Consider the following 21967-nt stretch of genomic DNA (forward strand, 5'->3'; position numbering starts at 1 on the left):
CTAAAAATTGGCGACGAGGATGTCGCACTCAGTGGAACGAGCGTTGTCGCCCTAAGATTTAACCGGTTCTTCCTTTCAGGTCGCCAAACGGTGGCGACAGTGGAAGCGATTTTACCAATATTACATCGATGGCAAAGGAATTACGAACGCCTCTCGAAAGAAAGCTCAATTACTTCATTTAGCGGGCATGGAAGTCCAAGATATTTTCGAAGTCGTTCCGGATTCAGGACCGATCAATGCCGAGGAGGGTAACGAGTATGTAGTGTGTCTTCGTACGCTTGATGGAGGGACTGGATGGGGGGGTACAAATGTCAGTTGTCAGTTAAATTTTAGGCCATTTGTCAGTTGTCTGTTACTTGACTGTTAATAATTAACCGTGTAACTAAATTATTTACTTCTGACCCAAAAGCTAGCTCGATTGGCACATATAACGTAAAGTATATCGTTAATTCAAGATTCTTACTTAAAGAACTATTGTTTCTCAGATTTGGAGTTAAAACCATTGCAATTGCATTACAACCTGAGATAAAAATTTAAGCGTTAACTTGCCTACCAATGATCACCTATATCAGTCTAAATCTACCTATTTATCTTCAACACTTTATACTTAATAGACCTTAATAAATATCAAGAAGAGTTTACGGAGCAAAATAAAATATCTTGAGAATTTGAGTAAAACCGCGAGTATCGTATTTTCTCGATTGAAAAAGCTGGCTTCTAATAAAGCCGAGTTTCCACGGTGGAAGTATGAAAACCTGTACTGGTCTGTAATAAAAAATTTGCATTATACTCAAAAGTAATGTATAAAGGTCTCCGCACACGTGGGGTCAAGACGCAGGGACATGTTGCAGCAATATGAAGCAGCGACAAAATCATGTGTTGTTCACACTGAGGGGACATGCAGCAGGGACGATGATATTTGAGTCAGCATGAAAAAGTGTCGAAAATCCAAGGAATTGACCCTGAGAGTTATGATAATCATTAGTGAATTGGTATTTCTAATGGATTGGTATTACATTTGCAGTGCGAAGTGTTTTCAGTAACATTTTGTTTTTAGCTGTGAATTACCGCTATTTTTAGCCACTGTTTTAACCCTTGAATTACATAATGGTCAACTGATACGACTGAAATGTGACATGTACATGCATTATAACCAGATTTCTACCTGAAACAAACGCGCTCGGTGGTTCACATTGCCGCAACGTTTCAAAATTTAGTTTTATATACACAGTGCCACAGTAATTATAACATATATAACGCCAAGAGAAATAATTAAGTATCAAACACATCGTACATTGCAACAAAAATGGGAACAAGAAACACGTAGTCGTACCTGGTAGGATTTCTGGACTAACTGGCATAATTCATATTTATATCAATACAAAATACAAATGCACTTATAATACATACTGTTCATTTCGCTTCCTGTGCCATCCAGTAAGCTTGGTAGTTCGAGCTTCCACTGGTCGTCTGTGGTGATGGCGAAGTTGTCGCTTTTCCCACTCTCATTCGGTGCCATTCGGAAAAGCTTGATGTCAAAGTCACCAAGGCCGCATTTTCTAGTTAAATCTTTGAGGCCAAGGAATGCCACAAGGTGCTTTTTGAGCGCATGAACTGTATTTATATCATTTATCGGAATACGGCTTCTAAATCGATCGAAAGCCGAGTTCGAGTCAACTCTGTAAAAGCTTACAATAGCTTTTACAACGCCAGCATTGGCGGCCATTGCATAAACTGGCGCGTGTTCAGCGTAACTTTGAGATCGTAGCTGGTAATATGACCCTGATGTACAAGGGTCATACAGTGAATCATTAACGAAATATGAAACCCTAGCGTCCCGCTGCTGAGATTCGTATAAAACGTACATTTGTTTGACGAAAAGAGTCAAAGAGTGTTATTTACAACGGGTTTTTTAGGATTAACGATGCTCATGTGGGTTATTTAGGACAGTTTGGTCAGTTGTCAGTTGTCAGTAAAAGCCACTACAAATGTCAGTTGTCAGTTAGATTTTAGGCGATTTGTCAGTTGTCAGTTAAAATTTTGGCCATTTGTCAGTTGTCAGTTAACCCCATCCAGACCCTCTTGATGCTCATTTTCGCGCCGTGGACGAAGTCCATGTTTTTTCCACAGCCGCCCAGACGTTGTATTCGATTTAGATGATTATAAGACAATGTATGAGAATACTTTGAAAATTGCTCGAAATTGTACTTGTATGAAAGATTTGAATAAAAATTTCTTACCTTATGTTTATCATGCGTTATTTTGACATTTCTGTGCCTCTGGAGTGGGTTTAAAGCCGTTTAGACGAGTTTTTCTTTCCGACGTTGTCGCCATGGCGCGGTCGCTTAGCTAAATTTTTGAATCTTGTGCCCGAGATAACTTTTCACGCATTCAGACAAAGCAAAAGTGGAAACCCAGCGCTCGAACACGAGCGTTTCTCGGGCGGTTAAAATAAACTTTGGAACCTTAAGCGAAGGAAATCGAAAGAAGAATTATCGACGGCTGTATTGAAGCAATTTTGGTGAGATTCGACACTTTTTGTGGTATTTAAGGAGCTTCGAGTGCGAACCGTTGGCGAACTAGCTATAGGTCACCTGCCTTTCGTTTCTCTTTAGGGGAAGCAACGTCGGAAAGAAAAACTTGTCTAAACGGCTTTAAACCCACTCCAGAAGCACAGAAATGTGAAAATAACGCATGATAAACATAAGGTAATACATTTTTATTCAAATCTTCAATACAAGTTCTATTTCGAGCAATTTTCAAAGTATTCTCATACATTGTCTTATAATCACCTAAATCGAATACAACGTCTGGGCGACCTGTGGTTTTTCGACAACTTGCGTTGACCAAGGGGGAGACCGCTGATAAATTTATCGTTCGTTTACGGAAACAAGCTTGTCACTGTAATTTTGGCGCAGCTTTGGTGAAAAATTTGTCAGATCATCTGATCGAAAAGCTCCCCGATGTTGAACTGAAGAAGAAATTACTCGAGGTGAATAATATTACGCTAGAGGCTGCGATGGATAAGGTCCGAAAGTGGGAAGCTTCGCGTAAGCAAGTGAGTCAAATGCCGGTTACGCCAAGTCAAGACCGACAAGAACCTGGAGCAAGTGTTGGAGCAGGGACTAATGCTGTCGAACAAAGGTCTGGGCGTGGATCGAAAGGTAAAAGGGTTTGTTTTAACTGTAGAAAAGAAGGTTACTTGGCTAAAGACGGCAATTGTCCAGCTCGTGGACGGAAGTGCAGGACACTATGCTAGCTGTTGCAAGGGGGGAAGGATCCAAAAGTTTGGAAAAACAAATATTACTTAACGACGGGGAGGCCGGAAGACATCAGAGTTGAGAAAAAGCAGGCCAATCTTGTAGAGGGATCGTTGGAACCCTCCAGGTGAGAATGATTCATTTGCCTTTACCGTAGAAGAGCAGACATGCAATTTGGCCGCTTCTGCTGAGCCAGTGCTTTGTGTAAGCATTGGGACAGTAAACAGGGATGTGTTGGTTGACTCTGGACCTGGGAGCAATCTTTTAAGCATGGACACTGTTAAGGAGTTAAAACATCAGTAGCTTCAGGCGCAACTCTGCACAAGAAAGTTGTATGCTTATGTGGGTCGTGCGCTTGAAATCGAAGGTCAGTTTCAGTCAGAAGACTCTGTTGGTAAAACGAAGATTGTGGCAGATTTCGTTGTTGTCAAAACAGGTCGTTGTTTGCTAGGATATTCGACTGCCCTGCATCTTGGAATCTTTCGAGTGGATCCAGCAGGAACTCTTGCCACAGGGCTTTTCAAGTCAACCGCAGACACCCTCAGAAGTTCGTAGCTTGTTGGGTCTCGTTGGATTCAGTGCCAGGTTTATACCCGATTTTACAACAACTGCTGATCCCTTAAGAAGACTTGCCAGAAAAGGAAAACTGTTTATGTGGGGCGACTTGACTTTTCAGAAATTGAAAAGTCAAGTTGCAAGTGCACCAGTCTTTGATAAGAACGCACCTACTCGTGTTATTGCAGATGCCAGTCCAGTGGAGCTTGGAACAGTGCTGGTCCAATAGAAGAATGGAGATAGTCGTGCTGTCTGTTACACAAGTCGTAGTTTGAGCCAAGTGGAGGGCCGTTATAGTCAAACCGAGAAAGAAGCACTAGCCCTAGTTTGGGCATGTCAACGTTTCCACTTCTAATTGTATGGGCTGCCACAGTTTGACCTCGTAACAGACCATGAAGCACTCAAAATAATCTATTCCAAGGAAGTCCAAACCTTCAGCCCGGAAAGAGCGCTGAGTTCTGCATATACAACCGTACAACTATCAAGTCTGTTAGGTGTCATCGAGAAAGAATATTGCAGATGCCCTTTCCCGACTGACAAATATACCTGCCTCAGATCAGTCCCCGGAGGACGATGGATACATACGCATGGTAGCTCTGTATGCTGTCTCCGCTGCGTTGATAATCAAAGAGATTGAACGGATTGTAGCACAAAATCCAGAGTTGCAATCAGTCATAATTTGCCTCATCGAAGAAAAATGGGACATTGTTCTCAAGTCATACTTGCCAGTGCGCAATGAATTGACCTTTATCGGTCATGCAATTCTACTGGGAATGAGAATTGTTGTACCGCAAGCTCTTTGCAAAAGAGTTGTCAGTTTGGCTCACGAGGGGCATCAAGGAGTCGTGAAGACAAACAATAGTATAACAAGTGCTAACTGCGCTAGCTGTACAACAGAACACCAAAGTGAACTGTGAACAGTTTGTTTGGGCTTTTATAGCTAAAGGGTTGTCTGCTGGGAATGCCAGTAGAAAGAACTGTACTTCAGCACAGCTTGGCATTACACGTGTATAATCTTAGCCATGAATAGTGCTGGTCGGCGTCGGGAGCGAGGACCAGGAAGCACCGCGTGCATCTGAAAGCGGGAGATTGCATCGGCGATCTCATTTGAAACCCCGGGGACATGGCAAGCCCGGACTACAAAGTTGTGCTGCATAGAAAGGAGGACGAGCCGCCTGACCAACTCCATTATGCGTGGTACTTTGTAACGCCTAGAATTTATATTAGACACGACCAATATATTGTCACACCAGAATTGGAGGCGTCTCCCGGCAAGAAAGGGGTGCCACATGACGCAAGCAACAACGATGGGAAAGAGTTCTTGCAATTCGATACCTATTTCCCGTTTTTGGTTCAAAAGCATGTGGGGAGGCCAGCCACCCTGGAACCACCTTCACTGGAAATAGCCCCCGAAGCCTAAAGAGCCCGCGGCATCGGTGTAGAGTTCTAGATTCTGAGCTGGAAACGCCCGTTCCAGTTCAAGAGAAAAACTTTCCACATTTCAAGATCCTTAAAGAATTCCTTATTAAGCCGCATGCGGTGGAAACGGCTTGGGATCCCCTCCTGGTCAAATTAATCGCCCGCTGAAGGAAGGTTCTCCTGGGCACCACCACCTTGCATGCAAACTGAAGAGTCCCAATGAGTGATTGTAACTCTACCAGGCGTACTGAGCGACGTATTTTGAAAGCGTTCAACAGTTCATTGATCCTGGAGAGTTTATCCTGTGGTAAGCGGGCCTCCATGCGGACGCTGTCTAAAGCAATGCCCATGAACTCAATCTCCTGGGAGGGGCTTATTGTCTTGGACGCTACGACAGGGACCTCAAGGGACATAAATACCCGTAGCAGAGTGCTAAAGCTAGTTAAAAATGCCAATTTAGACGGTTCGGCAATGACAAAGTCGTCCGTCCACGATGTGAATAACAAGCTGGAGGCCATAGTTACTTTTAAGGATCCATTCAAGCCCGTTCGACAGCTGATTGAAAAGGAACGGGGCACTTCGAAGCCCAAAGGGTAAGTACATGTCTACATAGTATTGGGATAGCCAGCTACAGTGACTAGCCAGCAAGCTCCAGTCGTCCAGATGACTTGGTATCAGGCGGAAGGCTGATTTAAGATCAGTATTGGCCATAAAGGTTCCCCTTCCTAGGGGCTGGAGAATACGGATGGCATCGTCTACCCGCACAAAATCTAAGAGAATAAGGGGTCCTTTGGAATGTGCTCATTAATGTTATCGCCCTGGGGGTAGCAGAGGTTGTAGATAGTGCGCCAGGCAGTTGAATGTTTTTTGGGAACCACGGCCACCGGACGACACGGAAACTTGTGCAGGGGCGGGGAGTGGTAGGGATCCGCTACCCTTCCAAGAGCTACTTCCTTTTGCAGATTGAAAGAAACTTCTTTCGGGTGCTGTACTACCGAAATACGGTTAGGGGAGATGGAAGTCGATGTCAGCCGATCAACTTCCAGTAAAACCATCATTCATTGCCTAGATGCCCAATTCGCAAGACATGGATTGCCCAGAGGCCTGCGCAGCGACAATGGTTCAAACCTGGTGTCCAAGGAAGTAGAAGGGTATTTGAAAGAATCGGAGATTGAGCACCATGACACGGCACCTCTGTGGCCACGGGCAAATGGCCAAGTGGAAAGGCAGAATAAGACGCTTCTGAAATCTGTTAGAGCAGCTCACGCAAAAGGAAAGAATTGGAGGGAGGAGCTAAACAGGTTCCTGTTGGCATACAGGTCAACGCCACATTCGACTACAGGGAAGAGTCCTGCTGAATTGTTGTTTAGAAGTAAGCTTAAAACCAAAATGCCTGAGCTGGTCGATTTGGAAGAGGAGAAAAAAGAAGTCAGTGACCAAGGAATCCGTGATCAGGACACACAGAGAAAGCAGTCGCGTAAGGACTACGCCGACAAGAGGTTTCATGCTAGAGACCGAAATGTGAGAGAAAGAGACACTGTTTCGCTAGAGAAGAAGAATGAAAACAAGCTGTCGTCTTGCTATGAGAATGAACCATATCAGGTGATGTCTCGTTGTGGAGACCAGGTGCTACTGAGATCATCACAGGGAGTTCAGTACAAGCGAGACCTTCTGCATATCAACACAATAAGGTGGTTAGATGACAAAATGTAACAATGGAAACGTTTACAAGCCTAACTAAATGTGCAATTAGAACCAAGCCCTTTAACATGCCAGATCAGAAAGAACAGGGAGCTCCACTACAGGATGCTGAACCACCGACGGAACCGAAGACGGCCGAGATATCACCCATGAAAGAGAATCCAGTACCAACGACAGATTCACCACCTGACCTACCTGCTGCTATACCTACAGCTGAGCAGCCAGTTAGAAGATCTGACAGAATTAGTACTCATCCGAAAGCACTGAACGATAATGTTCTGCACTAAACTTAGGGATTTTTTTACTGTCATATTCATTGCTGTGTTTCAAAAGTAACATTTGAACATTTATATATGAATTTAAAGGGACCGTGTCACGGATTTAAGCCAAACTTAGGCATGGGAAATGACCATCAAATTCGTTTAAATGTATAAAATTACCTCTTACAACAGTGAAGGAATATTTAAAGAACACACCAAATGCAAAAGAAGGTACGGATGGCCAAAAGTGTCGAAGATTGAAACGGATTGCGATGTGGGCTTTTGAAATATGGTCCGGCGGAACAGTTTTCAAAGTTAATCTTGTCTGCTTGTTACTTTAATTTATGACGCCCTGGAGACACATTTAGCTGCAAGGAAGTTATGATTTTGTCATTTAGTATCAAAGAATTAATTTCTTTGCAAACATTTAGTTTCATTGCGAATATTTGGCAAAATTTAATAACATAAGATTAACTTGGCAGTGACATAGTCCCTTTAACCGCAGGGACCATGTTTATGAGTAGTGAGTTTGGTTCGAGTGTAAAAACAAGAAATGAACTCAAAACGCGTGTTTAAAGGAACTTTTCTGTTATTTGACGTAAAGTATTTAAGCGAAGGACGAGATGGATGTAATGTATTACATGTTGGCCAGCGGTTACTCATAAGTGTACATCAATACCCTCAAACGATATGAACACCCAAAACGGACTCCCAACAATATTCACCAAAACTACCAGCTGGTTACTAATCGCACTTGGTATGTTCCCTCAGCTGTCGCACTAAAACAATGTCAATTTATTCATGATTTGTAGTATTTATATGCGATGTTGATAATTTATCATCGCATCGCATTTAAGATTTTGCAAAGAACCATACCGCAATCCGTTTACTCTTCTCAATATTTGTCCATCCACATTTTCTTTTGAATTTGCTGCGTTATTGATATGTTTCTTCGTCATTGTAAGTGGTTAATTTTATGTTTCACTTAATCCTGCGGCCATTTTTCTTGTTTACATTTGGCTTAAATTCATGACACAGTTCCTTTAAGAAAATCAGTTGACTTATACAGAAGGTAGGCCCCTTTTTGTTGTTGTCTTATGATATTCATATTAAGCGTCTTTTCCAGAAAACATGTCACAGTTTGAAAAAGAAAATACCATATTTATTATTTACTATGTCACAGTTTGTTATTTGGGCGATCAGTGTTTATTATGTCAACTTAAAAACATTTTTGAAACTGATCTAAAAGTGTAAAATGATCTTATAAATACTTTTAAGAAACTAAATATTCGCAAACGTTCTGTCGCCTTCGTCAGAAATATAGTTTGAAACAGTGTCACTGCATGCATAATCGGGTCTTATTTGCTGCTAGTCTCCAAAGATGCAAACAAAGGTAACTAAACTTGTGGGAAATGTAAATGTTCAGGAGCGAGAGAATAAAGTAAGCACTTGCAACCCTGAGGCACAAAATAGAATCATGTGAGTGAGTCCATTTAACTTATAAACATGATTCTATTCTGTAAATGTTCGTTTACGGAGTTTCGGTCCTGGATGGAATGCAAAACGTCCAGAAAAAAGCGTTCTAGTCTATTCAGGTTTCTTTCTAGAATTTCAACGTAGTTCAGGTGAATGTCGTAATCTGTTGCTCCCTCGGAGATTGGCCAAAAATGATTTCAAGAGAAAGAAAACTGAAGAAAAAGATGAATGGATATAGACATAGCAAGCCAATAGCACAGAGCTAAAAATTGGCGACAAATTATTAATTAATGAAATCCAAGACCAACTGGAGAAGGGGACCGTGTAGAGAGTTAATGATTAGCCTTAGAAAGAAAGGAAGTTTTGACCTTCTTTACAAAGTGGGGATACTTTTGGGATGCGTGATTAGCAGATTTGATTTGCCGTGAAACGTAAATGTGAATTTCTTTGGGTAACAGCGAGATAGAAAAGTAGTACGTTACTTGCTTATTTTCGTCATTCGGAAAAATGAAATTTTAATATCCGTGATCCGTTATTTATTTTTATTTTTTCTGCCCGTGAACCGTGCCAGAGACCGCCCCTGTAAGACCCCCTACGAAGCAGCAGAAGAAAAAAAAAGTAGAAAGCACAAATATACGAACCATCTTCGACACATCAGCTAAGGAATATTAGACTGGTTCGTCCTTAAACGATTTTCGATTGGAGACTGGAACTCCACTCTAAAACCATACACTGGATTGTGCTGGTTCAAAACCGTTTCAAAGTTGGCTGTTGCGCTTTCTGGCGATTTTTAGCAGTCAGTCTTGCAGGTACGCACAGGTTTAGGCTTTGTTATTCCTTCAACACAGCCACTGTTTCTTCTTGGTGGAACTCTAAAGCAACAGCTAGAAAACTTGAAAGCCAAATATCACGAAGATTTTGAGGATCGTTAGTGGACGAATTACCACTGCCCAGGGGCACAATTTATAATTTGAAAAGGTTACAGTCTTAGTATATTGAGAAGCGGAGTTTAAACTACATACATGCCACTATTATGTGGTGGTGGCTAACGCTGAATTGAGAGACGAAGGGAAAATATATGACAAGAAAAATTTGTGCATGAAAGCCAAAGAAGCAAAGTTACCGAGACTTTCTTGGAGCAAGCAGAAAGATACCATGGTCGTGATCTTTACTAAAGGTTCTGTGGAAACTAGTTAGAGAGAAATTCTGACTAGTTAGGCATAAGTAATTGACCCTCTTGGAGTGGCAAGCCTTACAGCCTGAGTAAGGGGGCTGTGGGGCCTTTGCGTCTTAGAAATGGCAAGTTCCACAGCTGGGTAAGACGATCTATACCACAAATCGAAATCGACACAAATCGACTTGCAGAGAGGTTTGCGAGCAATACCTACCATGGGATTCAGTGCTAGAAATAGGGAAACTGGTAAAACAGTGTTGCAAGTTCAAGGAATACCTAATTAATAAAGTAAGAATTTCCTGCAGTCTAGCTACAGCCAAAGAACCATTCCTTTTTTTGTTCACATGCCTTCGGTGATACTATTGGCACAATATCTGCGACTACAGTATTAGGATTATTCTTTAAGAGTCGTGCGCAAACCAGGATCTTTAACCCGAGTAATTCACCTCGAACTGGTACCAAATTTAACGGATAAGCAGTTCATCAGTATCCGCACATTTTGCATCACAAAGGAGCAAAGTCTAAAATGATCAACGCTTATAACGGTACAACGCTTATAACAGGTACAGCAAACAGGTCGAGTAAGGTGATGATCCCAACTTCACTTTGACAGTATTTTACCAAAACACGTAATCAGTAACTATACAAGGAAATGTTCATATACATCAGATTTTTGACAGTTCGAACCATATTTCAGGTTCGATGCAGACTTAACAGCACGATTCACTTTAACCCTAAAATGAATACAAAAAAGTTCAAAGATAGGAGTCCTTTCATCACTCGTGTTTCTGACGCAAGAGGGACTGGGTACACAGGAGAAAATAACAAAACTTACTCTTGGTGATGCGGGTGGGGATTACTATACAGGAGGTTAATACGAAAAGGGGATGCCTTTGTCAGACTGGAGGTTTATCACCCTGTATGTCTGCTTGCCTTTTTTTTCTGTCCAACTCCTTGCCTGCTGCATGCCTGCCTGTCTGTCTGTCTGTCTAGTCTGTCTGACTGTCTGTCTGCCTGTTTGTCCGACTGTCTCTGTGTGTGTCTGTCAGTCAAAATATTGCTGAATTACAGAAAACTTCTTAAAAGTGGCTCATAACAAATAATTTAAGTTTTAACTGTCGTGGGCCACATAATAATTACAATTGGTGACAATAATTATTATTGGTGGCTTGATGCAAATGGGACAATATATCACTGTATATAATTTGCTTATCCAGCTTACACTCGATTACTGTGATAAAATACGGATTGCAGTTGCTCCTACAATAATGGTACCAAACAAATGCCCAATCATTGGTAACAATAGTTTAACCTGTTAAGAACTGCTACAAACTGGATAATGATCAAAATATTAAAATGCAACTTTTTGCAAAACAAAAAGGGCAGGCTATAAATGAATATTGAGCTTGAACTCTAAACTTAATGCCGAATATAAAACCGACTGACGTTTTGACTTGAACGTACCAAATCTCGTTCCATAAACTAAAGTGATTAACTGAAGGTTTATGCTTCGTTTACTGGTATTTTACGTTGTTCTTGTTAACCCGTCTTGTCTGTTTCTCATCATCATCATCATCATCATCATCATCATCATCATTTATTTGCCACTTCAGAATTAAACATACAAATTAAAATAACTTAAAAAGATAAGGCGAGGAGACCTCCAAGAAACCACAAGGCTTATGGGGGAGGCCACCTCGGGTTAGCAATAAGTTAGTAATTTCGCTGTGAATGTGCAGCTAGGCCAATTTCAGACTCATTTTATTTCTGGCTGGCTGATTTTTTTTTTGAATTACAAAATGGTAAAAATTGTTATAATGAGAATATTTAAAACTAGCTAATATTAAATAAATTAGTTTTAATCACTTCAAAAACTAAATTTAAAAGTACTGCTTCTGATTATAACGTTGCCAACTTTGGCTATTCTCGTGACTTTAAGTTAGGAGTTACGAACAAGTCTACGCTGCCCAATCTCTCGGTATTTGCATGGATGATAAAAGACTGTCGAGGGATACCCTAAATTTGGCGTAAAAGGGGTCATTTGCAGTGGGTGGCAGTGGGAGGCTGTAGTGCATTACATGTAGCCCAGTGGTTATTCATAAGAGTACATCCGGGATGCGAAGAGTGTGTAGTGAACAGGAAAGCATGTACTGTGTGTACGGTCGTGTTTTCTGCTTTAAAAACAGCTGTTAGCCCTTGTGACTTGCCTTTGTGGCCTTTGAACACTACAAATTGACGAAGAGGATGTCGCACTCAGTGGAACGAGCGTTGCCGCCCTAAGATTTAACCGGTTCTTCCTTTCAGGTCGCCAAACGGTGGCGACAATGGAAGCGATCTTACCAATATTACATCAATGGCAAAGGAATTACGAACGCCTCTCGAAAGAAAGCTTAATTACTTCATTTTGCGGGAATGGAAGTCCAAGATATTTTCGAAGTCCTTCCGGATTCAGGACCGAACAATGCCGAGGAGGGTAACGAGTATGTAGTGTGTCTTCGTAAGCTTGATGCTCATTTTCGCGCCGTGGACAATGTGCCATACGAAAGCCATGTTTCTCTACAGCCGCCCAGACGTTGTATTCGATTTAGGTGATTATAAGACAATGTATGAGAATACTTTGGAAATTGCTCGAAATAGTACTTGTATGAAAGATTTGAATAAAAATGTCTTACCTTATGTTTGTCTTGCATTATTTTGACATTTCTGTGCCTCTGGAGTAGTTTTAAAGCCGTTTAGACGAGTTTTTCTTTCCGACGTTGTGCTTCCCCTAAAGAGAAACGAAAGGCAGGCGACCTGTAGTTCGCCAACGGTCCGCACTCGAAGCTCCATAAATACCACAAAAATTGTCGAATCTCGCCAAAATTTCTTCAATACAGCCGTCGATAATTCTTCTTTGGATTTACTTCGCCTAAGGTTACAAAGTTTATTTTAACCGCTAGAGAAACGCTCGTTTTCGAGCGCTGCGTTTTCGAACTTCCTGTAGGTTCTTGGCATTAAAAAAAAAACACACAAAATCTTCAGGGAGGAAAATTTTCCAAGGAATTAAATTTGGAGCTAATCCTATTATACGATCGTCGACATTTTTTTTACTTTTATATTTGTCTTATATATGATATTCATATAAGGCGTCTTTCCCAAAAAACATGTTACATTTTGTTATTTAAGCGATCAGTGTTTATCATGGTTACCTAAAAACTTTATTAAAACTGATTTAAAAATGTAAAATAATCTTATAAACACTTTTAAGAAACTAAATATTCGCAAACGTTCTGTCGCCTTCGTAGACGTATAGTTTGAAACAGTGGCACTCCATGCATAATCTGGTCTTATTTTCTGCTAGTCTCAAAAGATGCAGACAAAGGTAACTAAACTTGTGGGAAATGTAAATGTTCAGGAGCGAAAGAATACGGTAAGCACCTGCAACCCTGAGGCACAAAATACAATCATGTGAGTGAGTCCATTTAACTAATAAACATGCTTCCATTCTGCAAATGTTCGTTTACGGAGTTTCGGTCGTGGATGCATGGCATGGAATGCAAAACGACCAGAAAAAGGCGTTCTAGTCTATTCAGGTTTCTTTCTAGAATTTCAATGTAGTCTAGGTGAATATCGTAATCTGTTGCTTCCTCAGAGATTGGCCAAAAATGATGTCATGAGAAAGAAAACTGAAGAAAAAGATGAATGGATATAGGCATAGCAAGCCAATAGCAGAACAGCACATTGCCGACAAATTACTAATTAATGAAATCCAAGACCGACTGGAGGAAGGAACCGTGGAGAGAGTTAATGATTAGCCTTAGAAAGAAAGGAAGTTTTGACCTTCTTTACACGAGGGTGGTTCGGGGATACTTTTGGGATGCGTGATTAGCAGATTTGATTTGCCGTGAAACGTAAATGTGAATTTCTTTGGGTAACAGCGAGATAGAAAAGTAGTACGTTACTTGCTTATTTTCGTCATTCGGAAAAATGAAATTTTAATATCCGTGATCCGTTATTTATTTTTATTTTTTCTGCCCGTGAACCGTGCCAGAGACCGCCCCTGTAAGACCCCCTACGAAGCAGCAGAAGAAAAACAAGTAGAAAGCACAAATATACGAACCATCTTCGACATATCAGCTAAGGAATATTAGACTAGTTCGTCCTTAAACGATTGTAGATTGGAGACTGGAACTGCACTCTAAAATCATACACTGGATTGTGCTGGTTCAACCGTTTTAAAGTTGGCTGTTGCACTTTCTGGCGATTTTTAGCAGTCAGTCTTGCAGGTACGCACAGGTTTAGGCTTTGTTATTCCTTCAACACAGCCACTGTTTCTTCTTGGTGGAACTCTAAAGCAACAGCTAGAAAACTTGAAAGCCAAATATCACGAAGATTTTGAGGATCGTTAGTGGACGAATTACCACTGCCCAGGGGCACAATTTATAATTTGAAAAGGTTACAGTCTTAGTATATTGAGAAGCGGAGTTTAAACTACATACATGCCACTATTATGTGGTGGTGGCTAACGCTGAATTGAGAGACGAAGGGAAAATATATGACAAGAAAAATTTGTGCATGAAAGCCAAAGAAGCAAAGTTACCGAGACTTTCTTGGAGCAAGCAGAAAGATACCATGGTCGTGATCTTTACTAAAGGTTCTGTGGAAACTAGTTAGAGAGAAATTCTGACTAGTTAGGCATAAGTAATTGACCCTCTTGGAGTGGCAAGCCTTACAGCCTGAGTAAGGGGGCTGTGGGGCCTTTGCGTCTTAGAAATGGCAAGTTCCACAGCTGGGTAAGACGATCTATACCACAAATCGAAATCGACACAAATCGACTTGCAGAGAGGTTTGCGAGCAATACCTACCATGGGATTCAGTGCTAGAAATAGGGAAACTGGTAAAACAGTGTTGCAAGTTCAAGGAATACCTAATTAATAAAGTAAGAATTTCCTGCAGTCTAGCTACAGCCAAAGAACCATTCCTTTTTTTGTTCACATGCCTTCGGTGATACTATTGGCACAATATCTGCGACTACAGTATAAGGATTCAGTATTCTTTAAGAGTCGTGCGCAAACCAGGATCTTTAACCCGAGCAATTCACCTCGAACTGGTACCAAATTTAACGGATCAGCAGTTCATCAGTATCCGCAAACTTTGCATCGCAAAGGTCAGTGCACAGTCTAATATGATCAACGCTTATAACGGTAGAAATTTTACAGGTACAGCAAACAGGTCGAGTAATGTGATGATCCCAACTTCACTTTGACGGTATTTTGCCAAAACACGCAATCAGTAACTATACAAGGAAATTTTCATGAACATCAGATTTTTGACAGTTCGAACCATATTTGAGCTTCGATGCAGTTAATATACAACAGACTTAACAGCACGATTCACTTTAACCCTAAACAATACAAAGAAGTTCAAAGATAGCCTAAGGAGTCCTTTCATCACTCTTGTTTCTGACGCAAGAGGGACTGGGTACACAGGCCTCCCAGCGAAAATAACAGCACTTACTCTTGGGGATGTGGGTGGGGATTACTATACAGGAGGTTATTACGAAAAGGGGATGCCTTTGTCAGACTGGAGGTATATCACTCTGTATGTCTTCTTGCCTGTTTTTCTGTCCAACTCCCTGCCTGCTGCATGCCTGTTTGCCTGCCTGCCTGTCTGCCTGCCTGTCTGTCTGTCTGTCTGTCTGTCTGTCTAGCTTTTCTGTCTGTCTATCTGTCTGTCTGTCTGTCTGTCTGTCTGTCTGTCTGTCAGTCAAAATGATGCTGAATTTCAGAAAACTCCTTAAGTGGCTCATATCAAATAATTTAAGTTTTAACTGTCGTGGGCCACATTATTATTGCAATTGGTGGCTTGATGCAAATAGGACAATATATCACTGTATATAATTTGCTTATCCAGCTTACGCTCGATTACTGTGATAAAATACGGATTAATTTAAGGACAAACGACCGTAAAATTGTGAAAGTAACAACCATTGTTACTGTCACATTTAGCAGTGTTTTCCTTTCATTACTTCTGGTGGGTAGCTTCGTTCGAGGGGTCGATACTTTTAATCATCTTAAAGGTGTGGCATATAAGCGTCGATCTGTCTTACTGTAATCGTACAATATGTGATTTTGTTTTTTTGCAGGGACCTTAGGCACAATAAAATAGAAGTGCTGCCTGAAGGAATATTTGAGAACCTATCAAGTCTAGTTTGGTTGTAAGTACATGCATCTGACAAGTATTTAATTTAGGAGGCTATCAACGGTTTCCAGCACTATCCATCTCTTATATACTTTGATGGATCAGGACTGCAAACCTTTTACAGTTGCTCCTACAATAATGGTACCAAACAAATGCCTTAAGCCCCCCCCCCCCCCCCCCCCCCCACCACACACACACACACACACACACACTTCAAGTCACTAGTCCGCCGGTCCTGGTTAAGAACTGCTACAAACTGGATAATGATCAAAATATTAAAATACAACTTTTTGCAAAACTAAAAGGGCAGACTATAACTGAATATTAAGCTTGAACTCTAACGTTTATGCCGAATATAAAACCGACTGACTTTTTGACTTGAACGTACCAAACCTCGTTCCATAAACTAAACTGATTAACTGAAGGTTTATGCTTTGTTTACTGGTATTTTATGTTGTTCTTGTTAACCCGTCTTGTCTGTTTCTCTGGCTGGCTGAATTTTTTTGAATTACAAAATGGTAAAAATTGTTATAATGAGAATATTTAAAACTAGCTCATATCAAATAAATTAGGTTTAATCGCCTGAAAAACTAAATTTAAAAGTACTGCTTCTGATTATAACGTTGGCAACTTTGGCTATTCTCGTGACTTTAAGTTAGGAGTTACGAACAAGTCTACGCTGCATAATCTCTCCATATTTGCATGGATGATAAAAGACTGTCAAAAGGATACCCTAAATTTGGCGAAAAAGGGGTCATTTGCAGTGGATGGCAGTGGGAGGCTGTAGTGTATTACATGTCAGTAGCCCAGCGGTTACTCATAAGAGTACATCCGGGATGCGAAGAGTGTGTAGTGAGTACTGTGTGTACGGTCGTGCATTCTGCTTTAAAAACAGGTGTTAGCCCTTGTGACTTGCCTTTGTGGCCTTTGAACACTACAAATTGGCGACGAGGATGTCGCACTCAGCGGAACGAGTGTTGCCGCCCTAAGATTTAACCGGTTCTTCCTTTCAGGTCGCCAAACGGTGGCGACAGTGGAAGCGATTTTACCAATATTACATCGATGGCAAAGGAATTACGAACGCCTCTCGAAAGAAAGCTCATCTACTTCATTTAGCGGGCATGGAAGTCCAAGATATTTTCGAAGTCCTTCCGGATTCAGGACCGATCAATGCCGAGGAGGGTAACGAGTATGTAGTGTGTCTTCGTAAGCTTGATGCTCATTTTCGCGCCGTGGACAAAGTCCATGTTTTTTCCACAGCCGCCCAGACGTTGTATTCGTTTTAGGTGATTATAAGACAATGTATGAGAATACTTTGAAAATTGCTCGAAATTGTACTTGTATGAAAGATTTGAATAAAAATTTCTTACCTTATGTTTATCATGCGTTATTTTAACCTTTCTGTGCCTCTGGAGTGGGTTTAAAGCCGTTTAGACGAGTTTTTATTTCCGACGTTGTCGCCATGGCGCGGTCGCTTAGCTAAAATTTTGAATCTTGTGCCCAAGATAGCTTTTCACGCATTCAGACAAAGCAAAAGTGGAAACCCAGCGCTCGAACACGAGCGTTTCTCGGGCGGTTAAAATAAACTTTGGAACCTTAAGCGAAGGAAATCGAAAGAAGAATTATCGACGGCTGTATTGAAGCAATTTTGGTGAGATTCGACACTTTTTGTGGTATTTAAGGAGCTTCGAGTGCGAACCGTTGGCGATTTAGGTCACCTGCCTTTCGTTTCTCTTTAAGGGAAGCAACGTCGGAAAGAAAAACTTGTCTAAACGGCTTTAAACCCACCCCAGAAGCACAGAAATGTCAAAATAACGCATGATAAACATAATGTAATACATTTTTATTCAAATCTTCAATTCAAGTTTTATTTAGAGCAATTTTCAAAGTATTCTCATGCATTGTCTTATAATCACCTAAATCGAATACAACGTCTGGGCGACCTGTGGTTTTTCGACAACTTGCGTTGACTAAGGGGAAGACCGCTGTTAAATTTATGGTTCGTTTACGGAAACAAGCTCGTCACTGCAATTTTGGCGCAGCTTTGGTGGAAAATGTGTGAGATCATCAGATCGAAAAGCTCCCCGATGTTGAACTGAAGAAGAAATAACTCGAGGTGAATAATATTACGCTAGAGGCTGCGATGTATAAGGTCCGAAAGTGGCAAGCTTCGCGTGAGCAAGTGAGTCAAATCGTTACGCCAAGTCAAGACCGACAAGAACCTGGAGCAAGTGTTGGAGCAAGGACTGATGCTGTCGAAGAAAGGTCTGGGCGTGGATCGAGAGGTAAAAGGGTTTGTTTCAACTGTGGAAAAGAAAGTGGCTAAAGACGGCAGTTGTCCAGCTCGTGGACGGAAGTGTAGTAATTCTGGAAAGTGCGGACACTATGCTAGCTGTTGCAAGGAGGGAAGGATCCCAAAGTTTGGAAAAAGCAAATACCACTTAACGACGGGGAGGAAGACATCAGAGTCCAGGAAAAGCAGGTCAGGCCAATCTTGTAGAGGGATCGTTGGAACGCTAAGGTGAGAATGATTCATTTGTCTTTACCGTAGAAGAGCAGACATGCAATTTGGCCGCTTCTACTGAGCCAGTGATTTGTGTCAGCATTGGGGCAGTAAACAGGGATGTGTTGGTTGACTCTGGACCTGGGAGCAATCGTATAAGCATGGACACTGTTAAGGAGTTAAAACATCAGTTACTTAACATTCAGGCGTAACTCACAAGAAAGTTGTATGCTTATGTGAGTCGTGCGCTTGAGATCGAAGGTCAGTTTCAGTCAGAAGACTGTGTTGGTAAAACGAAGATTGTGGCAGATTTCGTTGTTGTCAAAACAGGTCGTTGTTTTTTAGGATATTCGACTGCCACAGATCTTGAAATCCAGCAGGAACTCTTGCCACAAGGAACAGTAACACTGTTAAAAGCACTTTTCAAGTCAACCGCAGACACCTTCAGAGGTTCGTAGCTTGTTGGGTCTCGTTGGATTCAGTGTCAGGTTTATACCCGATTTTACAACAACTGCTGATCCCCTGAGAAGACTTGCAAGAAAAGGAACACTGTTTATGTGGGGCGAGGAGCAAGAGAACTCATTTCAGAAATTGAAGAGTCAAGTTGCAAGTGCACCAGTCTTAGCGTACTTTGATAAGGACGCACCTACTCGTGTTTTTAGGGAGGCGCGGTGGCCTAATGGTTAGTGCGCCGGTCTCCGGATCGAGCAGTTCGGGTTCGAGACCTGGCCGGAGCACTGCGTTGTGTTCTTAGGCAAGACACTTTACTCTCATAGTGCCTCTCTCCACCCAGGTGTATAAATGGGTACCGGCGAATTTACTGCTGGGGGGTAACCCTGCGATGGACTAGCATCCCATCCAGGGGGGAGTAGAAATACTCCTAGCCGCTTAATGCTACAGAAACCGGGATAAGCGCCGGCCTGATGAACCACTTGGCTCGACAGCAGGCTTTAACTTTTACCTACTCGTGTTTTTGAAGATGCCAGTCCGGTGGGGCTTGGAGCAGTGCTGGTCCAATAGAAGAATGGAGACAGTCGTGCTGTCTGTTACGCCAGTCGTAGTTTGAGCCAAGTGAAGGGCCGTTATGGTCAAACCGAGAAAGAAGCACTAGCCCTAGTTTGGGCATGTGAACGCTTCCACTTCTACTTGTATGGGCTGCCACAGTTTGACCTCGTAACAGACTATGAAGCACTCAAAGTAATCTATTCAAGGAAGTCCAAACCTTCAGCCCGGAAAGAGCGCTGAGGTCTGCGTATACAACCGTAAAACTATCTGTCTGTTAGGTGTCATCGAGATAGAATGCCGTAAAATTCCGGTAATAAGCCCTCCCGCTTATAAGCTCCTCCGTTTATAAGCCCACCCAAAACCCCTTACGAACTTGTATAACCCCAGGCTTATAACCAGAATTATACGGTATTGCAGATGCCCTTTCCCGACGGACAAATATACCTGCCTCAGATCAGTCCCCGGAGAACGATGGATACATACGTATGGTAGCTCTGTATGCTGTCTCCGCTGCGTTGATAATCAAAGAGATTGAACGTATTTCAGCACAAGATCCAGTGTTGCAATAAATCATAAATTGCCTCATCGAAGAAAAATGAGACATTGCTCCTAAGTCATACTTGCCAGTGCGTAATGATTTGACCTTTATCGGTCAGGTAATTCTACTGGGAACGAGAATTGTTGTACCCCAAGCTCTTCGCAAGAGAGTTGTCAGTTTGGCTGACAAGGGGCACCAAGAAGTCGTGAAGACATAGGAGAGACTTAGAACGAAAGCCTGGTGGCCTGGAATGGATCGTGATGCAAAAAGAAGATTTTCAGAGTGTTACGGATGCCAGCTGGTTACTAAGAACGTCCCGCACCCACCAGTGAAACCAACATCGCTACCGAGCCAACCGTGGGAAGAAGTAGCTGTGGATCTAATGGGTCCTTAATGTAACTGTTCCTTTCAGAATAATATAACCGTGACTTGTTGTTTGCTTATCCCACAAACTACTAATTAAAACAAACAATGACCCAAGTTGACGTTAATGAGGGAGCACTGCCTTGTGTTCAGTGAGACTGTGCGACTTCCGGAGATTGTGTGACAGAAGAACCTCAATTATCTCCCCAGCACTACAAGCTGACTGCAAAACAGCACGTGCTGGATCGGACAAGAGTATTTGTAGCCCTACCGATGCATGTTTAGATACTCTTTCACAACTGCTACTCCAAGCAACCCCTGAACCAAGGAAAAACCTTTCAAATCTAAACCTGGTATAAGGCGTTATTAGAAAAGTAATGAGACGGGGAATTATCGTCATTATCACTGTAGTTGCGACTATAGTTTTGAGAAATTTGAAAATTAGAAACCGCTCAAAAACGAATTCTACGCTTCTCGGGCCATAACATTCTCGCTGTCATAATTACACATGTAAACAAGTACGACACAATAAAACGTACTGTCTTGAAATGTACCAATCTTGTTTGAATCACTATTATTAAAAATGATTAACTGAGTGTTTTTTTCTCGTTCATTGAAACGCTACATTTACTGATTATTATTGTTCTTGTCAACCCGTACCGTTTGTCTGTCTGTCCGTCTGAATTTTATTAAATTACAGAATGGTACTACAAAATAACAACGACATAATTAACTTCATAGCAAACAAGGACAATATCAACTAAAGTTAACGGTATGCATAAACGTTCGCGGGTAGGCCGACGACATATTAAACAGGTACTTGTCAGCTAATATCCCTAAGAGAATAAAAGTCACGATAATTGGCCTGTTCACAACCCCATCACTTTTGTGGGTACCTTAATTATAAAATGCTTGCCTAATTAATTATAGATAGATGATTTTGATTCTTACTCTTTTACGCAATTCTTTATAATAGTTTGTCCAATTGAGTTGACTATCGAGATATTTATTAGAGTAAAAAACTACTCTGTATTATATATTTACTTAGCATTAATTTTTCTCGACTTTAATACAAGCCAATCAGTGACAATTTATGGTATTCGGAGGTTAAATAAAGTTTCAGTTTAATTCATGTCAGTTCTGTCCCTCTGTCTACATGATCTATCGGTCTTGCCTATCCCTACTCGATTCGCACTATATCTTTTTTGGATGAAATCTAGTCCACAGTATTGAACAACCCTCCCGTTGCAAGCTTACTCTGTCTCTTGTAAAAGAGAAAAAAACTTATATACAGGGTGAAGAACATGAAAACATAATATGTATTTTGCCTAACATGTTGGTGGTTCTAATAAATGTGAACTTATTGTTTTTAATCATCACCTTAACATTTTTCATAAGCTTAAATTCTTGTTTCATTTGTTACAGGTACCTTAGCCACAATAAAATAGAAGCACTGCCTGAAGGAATATTCCAAAACTTACCAGAGCTATGGAGTTTGTAAGTACATGCACCTGTTCAGTATTTTAATTTAAA

General features: G+C 41.4%; 3 protein-coding genes and 1 pseudogene across 3 annotated transcripts in view; 3 read left to right on the forward strand and 1 right to left on the reverse strand.

Annotated features, from left to right (window-relative positions):
- Nucleotides 1-21967, forward strand: part of LOC144658498 (flavin reductase (NADPH)-like) — a 136262-nt gene that overhangs the window by 68617 nt on the left and 45678 nt on the right. The gene's annotated exons all lie outside the window — the stretch shown is intronic.
- Nucleotides 1-21967, reverse strand: part of LOC144658478 (uncharacterized) — a 199856-nt gene that overhangs the window by 60110 nt on the left and 117779 nt on the right. The window lies entirely within an intron of this gene.
- The window catches only part of LOC144656588 (uncharacterized), a 507005-nt gene that overhangs the window by 31177 nt on the left and 453861 nt on the right, over nucleotides 1-21967 (forward strand). The gene's annotated exons all lie outside the window — the stretch shown is intronic.
- Nucleotides 20-4044, forward strand: LOC144656257 (uncharacterized; annotated as a pseudogene).

The sequence above is a fragment of the Oculina patagonica genome, chromosome 6 (genome assembly GCF_052425735.1).
Source record: "Oculina patagonica isolate OP01 chromosome 6, crgOcupat, whole genome shotgun sequence".
NCBI classification, from domain to species: domain Eukaryota; kingdom Metazoa; phylum Cnidaria; class Anthozoa; order Scleractinia; family Oculinidae; genus Oculina; species Oculina patagonica.